The following is an 11,615-nucleotide window of genomic DNA, read 5'->3' on the forward strand; positions in this document are numbered from 1 at the left end:
AAGCGGAGGAGGCTCAGAAAATTGCATGAGTTTCTGGATAGGATGGGTTGAGAGGGTTTGGGGCCAAATACTGGGGAACCGGACTTGTTTATATTTGGCTATGTGCTGAGCATGGACGAGATACACCGAAGGATCTGTTTCCACGCGATGTCCCCCAAAAACGTTGTGTTGCTTACACCTGCTTTAAAGGATTACTTTTTAGCGGAGCTTGCCGTCGCAGTCTGTGGCACAATCCTTTACTGTGTTCGATGCTCACGGGAAAGGTAGTATTGCGAAACACTGCAGAAAGGAACGACTTCCTTACTTTTGCTCCGACTGACCATACTCTGTGAAATTTTCCCAGATCCTCAGTTAAGGACTTTTGCAGCTGGAAGTTTCCTCAGAAACGCTGTTAACTCGTAAAGTATTGAGCGAATCGCAAAACAGAAAGCATTTAACACGGAACACAAACAAAGCTGGCATACCTAATGCATTTTCAGACACAGAGATGCATGAATGCTAAATGTGGGACAGTCCGAGGGCATGATTTATAAAGTAATCTCACAAATGGGAGAAATTCAACAACATATCACATCGAAATTCGTTGGAACGATTTTCCCATTGGCCGAAAAACCAAATAACGACGAGTCGAGTCACCCAGGGACTTTGTTTCACAACAGCGATGGAATACCGGTCTCCATTCGGTTCCAGTACAAGCTCAACTTGCCTGGAACAGCACAGCTGCTTGCGATTTTCTGCGCGGGAGGCGAACACGATCATGACAGACAGAGACACTTTGAAATATTCGGCACTATCCCACACCACAGTTAATTCCCCGGGAAGCAAAGCCATTTTACTTTTGTTTTCAACATCAATACAGTGGGGACAGAAACAGCATTTTAACAAGCTGCAGCGTTGGAGTTGATCTGCAGAAATGGCAGTGGTGGGATCCGAACCCACGCCCCTTTCGAGACTGGAACCTGGATCCAGCGCCTTAGACCGCTCGGCCACACTACCAGCCGGCCGCGCGCACCATTTTCTTGCGTTTCCAACTGTGCTCTCCTGCATAACAACAGATGCCAAGTCACATGAAAATGGTTCCATGATCCCTCTCCGACTCGCACAGCTGCTGGGATGTGCCCGTCTACAATATCAATTTCGCAGCAGATAATGAGAGCCCATCAATCCAGACAAAACTCAATGGTAAGCTGAGTCTATCTTCTCAGACTCCTTTCAGCTCCAAATGTATCTGTGAGAATATATGTTCGGTTATGATTTGGTCAAATAACCACGAGCTGCTTGACATTACTGCAATTTCGATTCTTGCTTTTCTAAATTCCCGCCTGAGGCGACTGACTGTGTGGAGTTTGCAGGTTCTCCCCGTGTCTGCGTGGGTTTCCTCCGGGTGCTCCGGTTTCCTCCCACAGTCCAAAGATGTGCAGGTCAGGTGAATTGGCCATGCTAAATTGCCCGTAGTGTTAGGTAAGGGGTAGATGTAGATGTCGGGGTAGGGGTAGGGGTAGGGGTATGGGTGGGTTACGCTTCGGTGGGGCGGTGTGGACTTGTTGGGCCGAAGGGCCTGTTTCCACACTGTAAGTAATCTAATCTAATCTAATCTAATCTAAATGATTTCACCCATTGCTTGAAACAGGGCAAGTTTCACGTTTACACGGAACATGAAGCACACCGGACTACAGGGAAAATGCACAAAGCCCTGTTCCACATCATACCGTGCAGCGTAATTTCAGTCACTGTGCCTGTTTTGCAGAAAAAGAGTCCCAAACAATGTACTCCACCCTAAAACCGGAGGTCGCATTCCAATCCGAGAACGACAGATTACATTGTGACGATGCTCTGACCTCGGAGCCAGTTCGAGATGACACTTTCCTTGCCTTTTACCTTTACCGTGCAATTTGCTGCAGAGATGTTCACTCCTGGACATCAGCCACATGGATAGCAACTGAGTTGGAAACCTGTGTGGGAATCGACGAGAAGCGACTCAATAAATTTTGCTCAATTCCATGGTGCTTATTAGAAATGCAGTTTCTGTTCACTTCAATCTAAAAGGCAGTTTCTCAACATAGTAACAAAGTCAAAAGGTAATTACCTCACCCCACCCCCACTCCGGAAGAGGTGCTAACTGCCCTTGATTGCTTTTTGTTCACGATGTGAAGAGCTCTCACGCCTCTGAGTCACCTTCACGTGTCTGGTTGCTGAGTGAGTCACAAAGAAGGAGTTTCTCCAGAGCTGCAACTGCCTGACTTCCCCACTCGACTTCCCCGTTTACATTTTCCTGCTCCTCAGTGATTTCAAGAATACCAAATGGATGCGATGTCATTCTGTAACCTCTCTGTCGATTCCTCCGTTTCAGTTCCAACGTGGCTTAGGTCTCGGGGCGCACCTTAATACGAGCGACACCATGAAATCACAGGTCCAGAGGTTCCTCTGAGAGTGTAATTTCTGTCATTGCTGTTGCTGATTGAAACAGCCACTCAAGTGCGAACTGCTCCAAAACATGATTCAGGACCTCTGGTGCCAATTCTCGTACGTTGAATAACGACAGACAGCTTCCAAACGAGGCCTTTCAGAGACGCCTTTGGGGGACATTTAACAGACAGACAAGTTCAGGAATCCGTGGTGCACTGTGACACCAGCGCATCAGCTTCTTCCCTGTCTTTGAACCGAGCCGCCTGCGCAAGGAATGTAAATGCGGTAATGCTTTTCGTAGAAGAATCAGAAGGGGGTAACTACACTCTCAAACAGAATTGCATATGATCAGAACCAGTTTGGATAAAAACTTTACATTTCTTTGCACAGTCATTAAATGGAATTGCATTACATTTCACTACGCGAGCAGATTTGTTCAAGCAACTTCGAAGGCAGGTTTGCAGATGGGAAAGCAAGCAAGAAAGCACCGTTCTTGCCCATGTAAAAGGCTGCCGTTGAAGAACAAAGCAGTTTCTGCCCAGTTTCGAACTGGGGACCTTTCGCGTGCGAGGCGAACGTGATGACCACTACACTACAGAAACAAGCCGCAACCGCACGTCTGGCAGCTCAGGGGCATCCAGCACTGAAAGTTGAAGCCATTCTTCGTTTCACCTTTCTGTTTCCAATAGCTCGTTGTTGTCCAGCGTAATTGACATCTTCAAAACATTAAAAAAAAGACACGTGAAATTGATGATAAAACATAGACAAGGATGTGGTCAATGTTTGGACCGTAGGGCGAGGTGGACTAGGCTGGGACGACTTTCCCTGCAGCGTAACGACTGCGACATGATCTAATGGAAGGGTTGGAAACTGAGTATTTACGTGTTTTACCCAAGTTGGGGTGAGTTGAAAACTCGAGAGCATAGGTTTAAGGTGAGTGGGCTGAAATTGACAAAGGACCTGAGGCACATTTCCCACACAGAATGTTGTGCGTGTATCGAATGAGCTACCAGAGGAAGCGGAGGAGGCTCAGAAAATTGCATGAGTTTCTGGATAGGATGGGTTGAGAGGGTTTGGGGCCAAATACTGGGGAACCGGACTTGTTTATATTTGGCTATGTGCTGAGCATGGACGAGATACACCGAAGGATCTGTTTCCACGCGGTGTCCCCCAAAAACGTTGTGTTGCTTACACCTGCTTTAAAGGATTACTTTTTAGCGGAGCTTGCCGTCGCAGTCTGTGGCACAATCCTTTACTGTGTTCGATGCTCACGGGAAAGGTAGTATTGCGAAACACTGCAGAAAGGAACGACTTCCTTACTTTTGCTCCGACTGACCATACTCTGTGAAATTTTCCCAGATCCTCAGTTAAGGACTTTTGCAGCTGGAAGTTTCCTCAGAAACGCTGTTAACTCGTAAAGTATTGAGCGAATCGCAAAACAGAAAGCATTTAACACGGAACACAAACAAAGCTGGCATACCTAATGCATTTTCAGACACAGAGATGCATGAATGCTAAATGTGAGACAGTCCGAGGGCATGATTTATAAAGTAATCTCACAAATGGGAGAAATTCAACAACATATCACATCGAAATTCGTTGGAACGATTTTCCCATTGGCCGAAAAACCAAATAACGACGAGTCGAGTCACCCAGGGACTTTGTTTCACAACAGCGATGAAATACCGGTCTCCATTCGGTTCCAGTACAAGCTCAACTTGCCTGGAACAGCACAGCTGCTTGCGATTTTCTGCGCGGGAGGCGAACACGATCATGACAGACAGAGACACTTTGAAATATTCGGCACTATCCCACACCACAGTTAATTCCCCGGGAAGCAACGCCATTTTACTTTTGTTTTCAACATCAATACAGTGGGGACAGAAACAGCATTTTAACAAGCTGCAGCGTTGGAGTTGATCTGCAGAAATGGCAGTGGTGGGATCCGAACCCACGCCCCTTTCGAGACTGGAATCTGGATCCAGCGCCTTAGACCGCTCGGCCACACTACCAGCCGGCCGCGCGCACCATTTTCTTGCGTTTCCAACTGTGCTCTCCTGCATAACAACAGATGCCAAGTCACATGAAAATGGTTCCATGATCCCTCTCCGACTCGCACAGCTGCTGGGATGTGCCCGTCTACAATATCAATTTCGCAGCAGATAATGAGAGCCCATCAATCCAGACAAAACTCAATGGTAAGCTGAGTCTATCTTCTCAGACTCCTTTCAGCTCCAAATGTATCTGTGAGAATATATGTTCGGTTATGATTTGGTCAAATAACCACGAGCTGCTTGACATTACTGCAATTTCGATTCTTGCTTTGCTAAATGATTTCACCCATTGCTTGAAACAGGGCAAGTTTCACGTTTACACGGAACATGAAGCACACCGGACTACAGGGAAAATGCACAAAGCCGTGTTCCACATCATACCGTGCAGCGTCATTTCAGTCACTGTGTCTGTTTTGCAGAAAAAGAGTCCCAAACAATGTTCTCCACCCTAAAACCGGAGGTCGCATTCCAATCCGAGAGCGACAGATCGCATTGTGACGATGCTCTGACCTCGGAGCCAGTTCTAGATGACACTTTCCTTGCCTTTTACCCTCACCGTGCAATTTGCTGCAGAGATGTTCACTCCTGGACATCAGCCACATGGATAGCAACTGAGTTGGAAACCTGTGTGGGAATCGACGAGAAGCGACTCAATAAATTTTGCTCAATTCCATGGTGCTTATTAGAAATGCAGTTTCTGTTCACTTCAATCTAAAAGGCAGTTTCTCAACATAGTAACAAAGTCAAAAGGTAATTACCTCACCCCACCCCCACTCCGGAAGAGGTGCTAACTGCCCTTGATTGCTTTTTGTTCTCGATGTGAAGAGCTCTCACGCCTCTGAGTCACCTTCACGTGTCTGGTTGCTGAGTGAGTCACAAAGAAGGAGTTTCTCCAGAGCTGCAACTGCCTGACTTCCCCACTCGACTTCCCCGTTTACATTTTCCTGCTCCTCAGTGATTTCAAGAATACCAAATGGATGCGATGTCATTCTGTAACCTCTCTGTCGATTCCTCCGTTTCAGTTCCAACGTGGCTTAGGTCTCTGGCGCACCTTAATACTACCGACACCATGAAAGCACAGGTCCAGAGTTTCCTCTGAGAGTGTAATGTCTTTCATTGCTGTTGCTGATTGAAACAGCCACTCAAGTGCGAACTGCTCCAAAACATGATTCAGGACCTCTGGTGCCAATTCTCCTACGTTGAATAACGACAGACAGCTTCCAAACGAGGCCTTTCAGAGACGCCTTTGGGGGACATTTAACAGACAGACAAGTTCAGGAATCCGTGGTGCACTGTGACACCAGCGCATCCGCTTCTTCCCTGTCTTTGAACCGAGCCGCCTGCGCAAGGAATGCAAATGCGGTACAGCTTTTCGTAGAAGAATCAGAAGGGGGTAACTACACTCTCAAACAGAATTGCATATGATCAGAACCAGTTTGGATAAAAACTTTACATTTCTTTGCACAGTCATTAAATGGAATTGCATTACATTTCACTACGCGAGCAGATTTGTTCAAGCAACTTCGAAGGCAGGTTTGCAGATGGGAAAGCAAGCAAGAAAGCACCGTTCTTGCCCATGTAAAAGGCTGCCGTTGAAGAACAAAGCAGTTTCTGCCCAGTTTCGAACTGGGGACCTTTCGCGTGTGAGGCGAACGTGATGACCACTACACTACAGAAACAAGCCGCAGCCGCCCGTCCGGCAGCTCAGGGGCATCCAGCACTGAAAGTTGAAGCCATTCTTCGTTTCACCTTTCTGTTTCCAATAGCTCGTTGTTGTCCAGCGTAATTGACATCTTCAAAACATTTAAAAAAAGACACGTGAAATTGATGATAAAACATAGACAAGGATGTGGTCAATGTTTGGACCGTAGGGCGAGGTGGACTAGGCTGGGACGACTTTCCCTGCAGCGTAACGACTGCGACATGATCTAATGGAAGGGTTGGAAACTGAGTATTTACGTGTTTTACCCAAGTTGGGGTGAGTTGAAAACTCGAGAGCATAGGTTTAAGGTGAGTGGGCTGAAATTGACAAAGGACCTGAGGCACATTTCCCACACAGAAGGTTGTGCGTGTATCGAATGAGCTACCAGAGGAAGCGGAGGAGGCTCAGAAAATTGCATGAGTTTCTGGATAGGATGGGTTGAGAGGGTTTGGGGCCAAATACTGGGGAACCGGACTTGTTTATATTTGGCTATGTGCTGAGCATGGACGAGATACACCGAAGGATCTGTTTCCACGCGGTGTCCCCCAAAAACGTTGTGTTGCTTACACCTGCTTTAAAGGATTACTTTTTAGCGGAGCTTGCCGTCGCAGTCTGTGGCACAATCCTTTACTGTGTTCGATGCTCACGGGAAAGGTAGTATTGCGAAACACTGCAGAAAGGAACGACTTCCTTACTTTTGCTCCGACTGACCATACTCTGTGAAATTTTCCCAGATCCTCAGTTAAGGACTTTTGCAGCTGGAAGTTTCCTCAGAAACGCTGTTAACTCGTAAATTATTGAGCGAATCGCAAAACAGAAAGCATTTAACACGGAACACAAACAAAGCTGGCATACCTAATGCATTTTCAGACACAGAGATGCATGAATGCTAAATGTGAGACAGTCCGAGGGCATGATTTATAAAGTAATCTCACAACTAACAACAGGACAATTCCAAACTACTCTTTCACACATGCTGCAGCCTTAGGGAACCACCACTTCCCAGACAATACTGAAAAGAGTGAAAGAAAGAACCTAATAAGAATGGGCCATAAAAAGTGAATTTCACCAATCACAGTCTCGATTAGATTACCTTTCCCTTCCGATGTCTCCAGGACGGAAACGAAGGAAATGGGAAAAATTCAACAACATATCACATCGAAATTCGTTGGAACGATTTTCCCATTGGCCGAAAAACCGAATAACGACGAGTCGAGTCACCCAAGAACTTTGTTTCACAACAGCGATGAAATACCGGTCTCCATTCGGTTCCAGTACAAGCTCAACTTGCCTGGAACAGCACAGCTGCTTGCGATTTTCTGCGCGGGAGGCGAACACGATCATGACAGACAGAGACACTTTGAAATATTCGGCACTATCCCACACCACAGTTAATTCCCCGGGAAGCAAAGCCATTTTACTTTTGTTTTCAACATCAATACAGTGGGGACAGAAACAGCATTTTAACAAGCTGCAGCGTTGGAGTTGATCTGCAGAAATGGCAGTGGTGGGATCCGAACCCACGCCCCTTTCGAGACTGGAACCTGGATCCAGCGCCTTAGACCGCTCGGCCACACTACCAGGCGGCCGCGCCCACCATTTTCTTGCATTTCCAACTGTGCTCTCCTGCATAACAACAGATGCCAAGTCACATGAAAATGGTTCCATGATCCCTCTCCGACTCGCACAGCTGCTGGGATGTGCCCATCGACAATATCAATTTCGCAGCAGATAATGCGAGCCCATCAATCCAGACAAAAATCAATGGTAAGCTGAGTCTATCTTCTCAGACTCCTTTCAGCTCCAAATGTATCTGTGAGAATTAACCATACAACCAGAAAGACACAAGTATACCTGCACCATGCGAAACACTATGAAAACGGGATTGTTGTCAAGGAGTTCATTCTCGATCAGGGATTGTAATCCATTTGCATTGTCATGTCGGTTCCAGCACCGTGGGGAAATAGTTAGAATATGATGAATGTAATGTATTTTCCTGTATGAAACAGTAAAAAGTGCAGAACAATTTAAAAGGATGTTGCCAGCGCTCAGGGATCTGTGTTAAAGGGAGAGGTTGGACAAGTGAGGATTTTACGTTTTGTGCAGAGGAAACTGAGTGGGTTATTTTCTAGAAGTGTATAAGACCATGAGGGTCATGGATAAGGTGAATGCACTCATCCTTTTCCCAGGAACTCAAGGATTGGATGGCTTGATTAGATCAGTTTAAGGTTAGAGGAGAAAGAATAAAAGGGAAGCTGAGGGGCAACTGTTTTAGACAGATGGTGGTATGTATATGGAATGAACTGCCAGTGGAAGTGGGTCAGGCAGGAACACTCACAACAGGGAAAAGGCATTTGGACACATACATGGATAGGAAAGGGTCAGAAACAAATGGGCAAGTGCAGGGAAATGGGGTTCGTGTGGATGGACATTCTGGTCGGCATGGGCCAGTTTGGGCCAAAGGGCCTATCTCTGCTGTAAGATTCTACAATTCTAAGTGCATTTCCTATTTCTCCCACTAACTCTGGTATCCTGGGATGTATTCCATCAGGGCAATGAGACTTGTGTACCTTTCGCTCCATTAACTTGCCCAGCTCTAACTCTTTCACGATAATTGTTATTATCTAGGTCCTCACCTTCCTCAGTCTCCTTATCAATTACTGCCCTGTTCTTCGTATCCTCCACTGTGAAGGCTGACTGCTGTGTACTCATATTCCTGAACCCTGCTGGATAGGAATAACTCGGCACAGAACTGTGAGAGGTCTTCTTTGAGTCTTCATTGATGAGACATGGCAGACACCTGGATAGTGTACATACAAAATACCTCCAGACAGCATCAGGTAACTCCCCGCCTGTCCGATGTACAGCTCCCATTCGTATACCTTTGTGGTTTGGGACTTTGAATAGAGACTGTCTCTCAGTATTATCTCCATGGCAACGGCAGTTAGAAAGTCTAGTTCAGTTCAGCACTTTGTGGTTAAACCACACACCCTTCCCCCACACCCCTGTGACTCCCTCAAGTATCTGACAGGCGCTTCAGTTTCAGTGGGGTATCTCTCAGGATTCTGATGTCGAGGAGCCGGTGGTGGGGTGGACAAAGTTAAAAACCACACATCACCAAGTTGTAATCCAACAGGATTATTTGGAAGTACAAGCCTTTGGAGTGTGCTGTGATTTTTAACTTGATCAAGATTATCTCAATGGTAACAGTTAAGTACTTCAGCAATTTCAGAGGCCATATATTCCCCACACAATAGGTTCCCCTCTAGCAGGGTAAACTGCTATTCCAGCCCAAGGGACAGGTATTAATCACTTTTCTCCGCCAATTCCATCCCGCTTTCTGTTGATCTTTAAAGTTTTTCTAATCTCCTTGGTCTTTGCCAATATTTATGTATTTTATTTCAGTTTGATAGACTCCCTTATTTCCTGAACCACCCATGCCAGATTACTCCTTTTCCTACAGTCCTTCCTTTTCCCTGATATATAATTTTGCTGAGCACTTCGAAAAATTGCTTTGATCTTCCTGCACTGTCCGTCAACTTTCCCACCATAAAGTCTTTGTTTCCAGTCTACATTAGCCAACTCCTGCCTCATCCTATTGTAGTCTCCTTTTGTTTAAGCACAGTATCTTGGGAGTGGATCTAATCTTCCAGCTTTCCATCTGTGTTCTAAGTTCAACCAGACTTCTCAGAATTCTTTTATCAGATTACGAGGGGAGGCGATGTTTCATGGGTGTTTTGGATTTCATTGTCAGAGACCCTGGCTGTGTAATAAAGTACAGGATAGGTAACCACAACAGAGTATTCTGGACGGTGTGAATGTACCACACAGTCTAAAACCATAAATCACACTCTCCCCTGAGTTTAAAATTGCAAAATCATTATCTCCTACACACTTCCTCACTATCTAAGCTTGGTATGCTAATGCACTTGACTATCTGTCATTTTCCGAAAATCTCCTTTGGTGAAGTTGGTGATTTTTGGATTCAGCTTTCCAGTTATTACCGTTAGAAGATAAGCACTGGGCACAGGAGAACCAGCCCCACCATTTAATACGGTGATGATTGAGCTCACATCGGTCTCAGCTGGATTTTCCAGCCTGCTCTCTCACCCTTCATCTCATTGCAAATTAAACATCTGTATCTCTTCATTAAATTGGCTCATTGTCCTGGCATCCACCGCATTTTGAATAGGGAATTCCACAGATTGAGATAAGTACATTCTTCCTCATGAGAAGAGAATAGAGTCCCTGTTGTGGTTCTGTTGTGGAGCTGGGAATTTGTCTTGCAAACGTTTCGTCTAGTTGACATCCTCAGTGTTTGGGAACCTCCTGTGACGCGCTTCTGTGCTGTTTCCTCCGGCATTTATAGTGGCCTGTCTCTGCCGCTTCCGGTTGTCAGTTCGAGCTGTCCGCTTTAGTGGCCGGTATATTGCAGTGATCACAGTGTGTCTGAGTTTTGCGTTTATTTTGGGTGAGGGTAGTCTGTGTCTGAGACGAGCGCTTAACACCCAGACAACGGGAATGGTATCAGATAGCGAAGTTAGGACGGGCTGAAGTGAAGTGGAAAATTCTGTCAGAAGGTGGGTCAATACAAATGCATCACATCACCCAGACTGTAAAAGATTCGCAGAAGGAGCAAAGCAACTTCAATGCAGGCACAATAACAGGTAAATTAGAAAGAAGACAATTGAACACACTGAGAAGGAGTGGAATTATTTGAGGGAAAGGATTAAATATTGAAGCTATTTTACATACAGACTGTCGTCACATTGGAAAAAGGAATTTCCTGCAAAGTAACGGTGATATTTGCCTGCGACATCACAATTCCGAGAGACACTGACATATTATCTTCTGCAACAGCGTGGCCTAGTGAAAGCATGATCGGCCCATCAATCAGAATTTAATACTTCAAAGTTCTCCTCTGCGCTATACAACCTATTTGCTGCTCCTGTAGTCAGATCCTAATCGCTTCACAGTGTATCTTTCACTGCTTCCTGCCTCACGTAAATACTTGAAACATGATCCAATCCCCAGTGTTTCCGCTTGAACCCATATTTTGTAACTCCCGAGCTGACACAGGTACGAGTGACCAATTGGCCTTTTCGAGCGCTCTCACTCTGTATGATCTGAATGATAAAATGTACTGCATCTGATCCGCAGGAGACACTGCAGAAATTAACCCATCCCAGCGGACTGAGCTGCCTCCATTGATCGAGCTGTTTCCATTGTTATAGTATCACACAGTAACAGCGAACGTCTTTTGATGTCATCCGCGAAGGTACTTGCAACAAAAAAGCGGAAGATGGCTGGAAACTGCTGTAGTCAGTGCGATATACAGAAGCCCAGTGGGATCCTAGCTAGATTACTGTGTGCAGTTCTGCAATTCAGACTACTCTATCTTTTATGATTTTTAACCCATGAGAAGTTTGTTACCAGCTTCGATGACAGCCATA

General features: G+C 45.8%; 3 non-coding genes across 3 annotated transcripts; all 3 read right to left on the bottom strand.

Annotated features, from left to right (window-relative positions):
- Nucleotides 1-2,935: 2,935 nt before the first annotated feature.
- trnaa-cgc (transfer RNA alanine (anticodon CGC)) lies at nt 2,936-3,008 on the bottom strand. Its single transcript has one exon. It is a non-coding gene; the product is annotated as a tRNA-Ala (tRNA).
- Nucleotides 3,009-4,336: 1,328 nt separating this feature from the next.
- trnal-cag (transfer RNA leucine (anticodon CAG)) lies at nt 4,337-4,418 on the bottom strand. The gene has a single exon. It is a non-coding gene; the product is annotated as a tRNA-Leu (tRNA).
- A 1,648-nt stretch (nt 4,419-6,066) lies between these two features.
- trnav-cac (transfer RNA valine (anticodon CAC)) lies at nt 6,067-6,139 on the bottom strand. Its single transcript has one exon. It is a non-coding gene; the product is annotated as a tRNA-Val (tRNA).
- Nucleotides 6,140-11,615: the final 5,476 nt, after the last annotated feature.

Source organism: Chiloscyllium punctatum, chromosome 21, assembly GCF_047496795.1.
Source record: "Chiloscyllium punctatum isolate Juve2018m chromosome 21, sChiPun1.3, whole genome shotgun sequence".
Taxonomy (NCBI): Eukaryota; Metazoa; Chordata; class Chondrichthyes; order Orectolobiformes; family Hemiscylliidae; genus Chiloscyllium; species Chiloscyllium punctatum.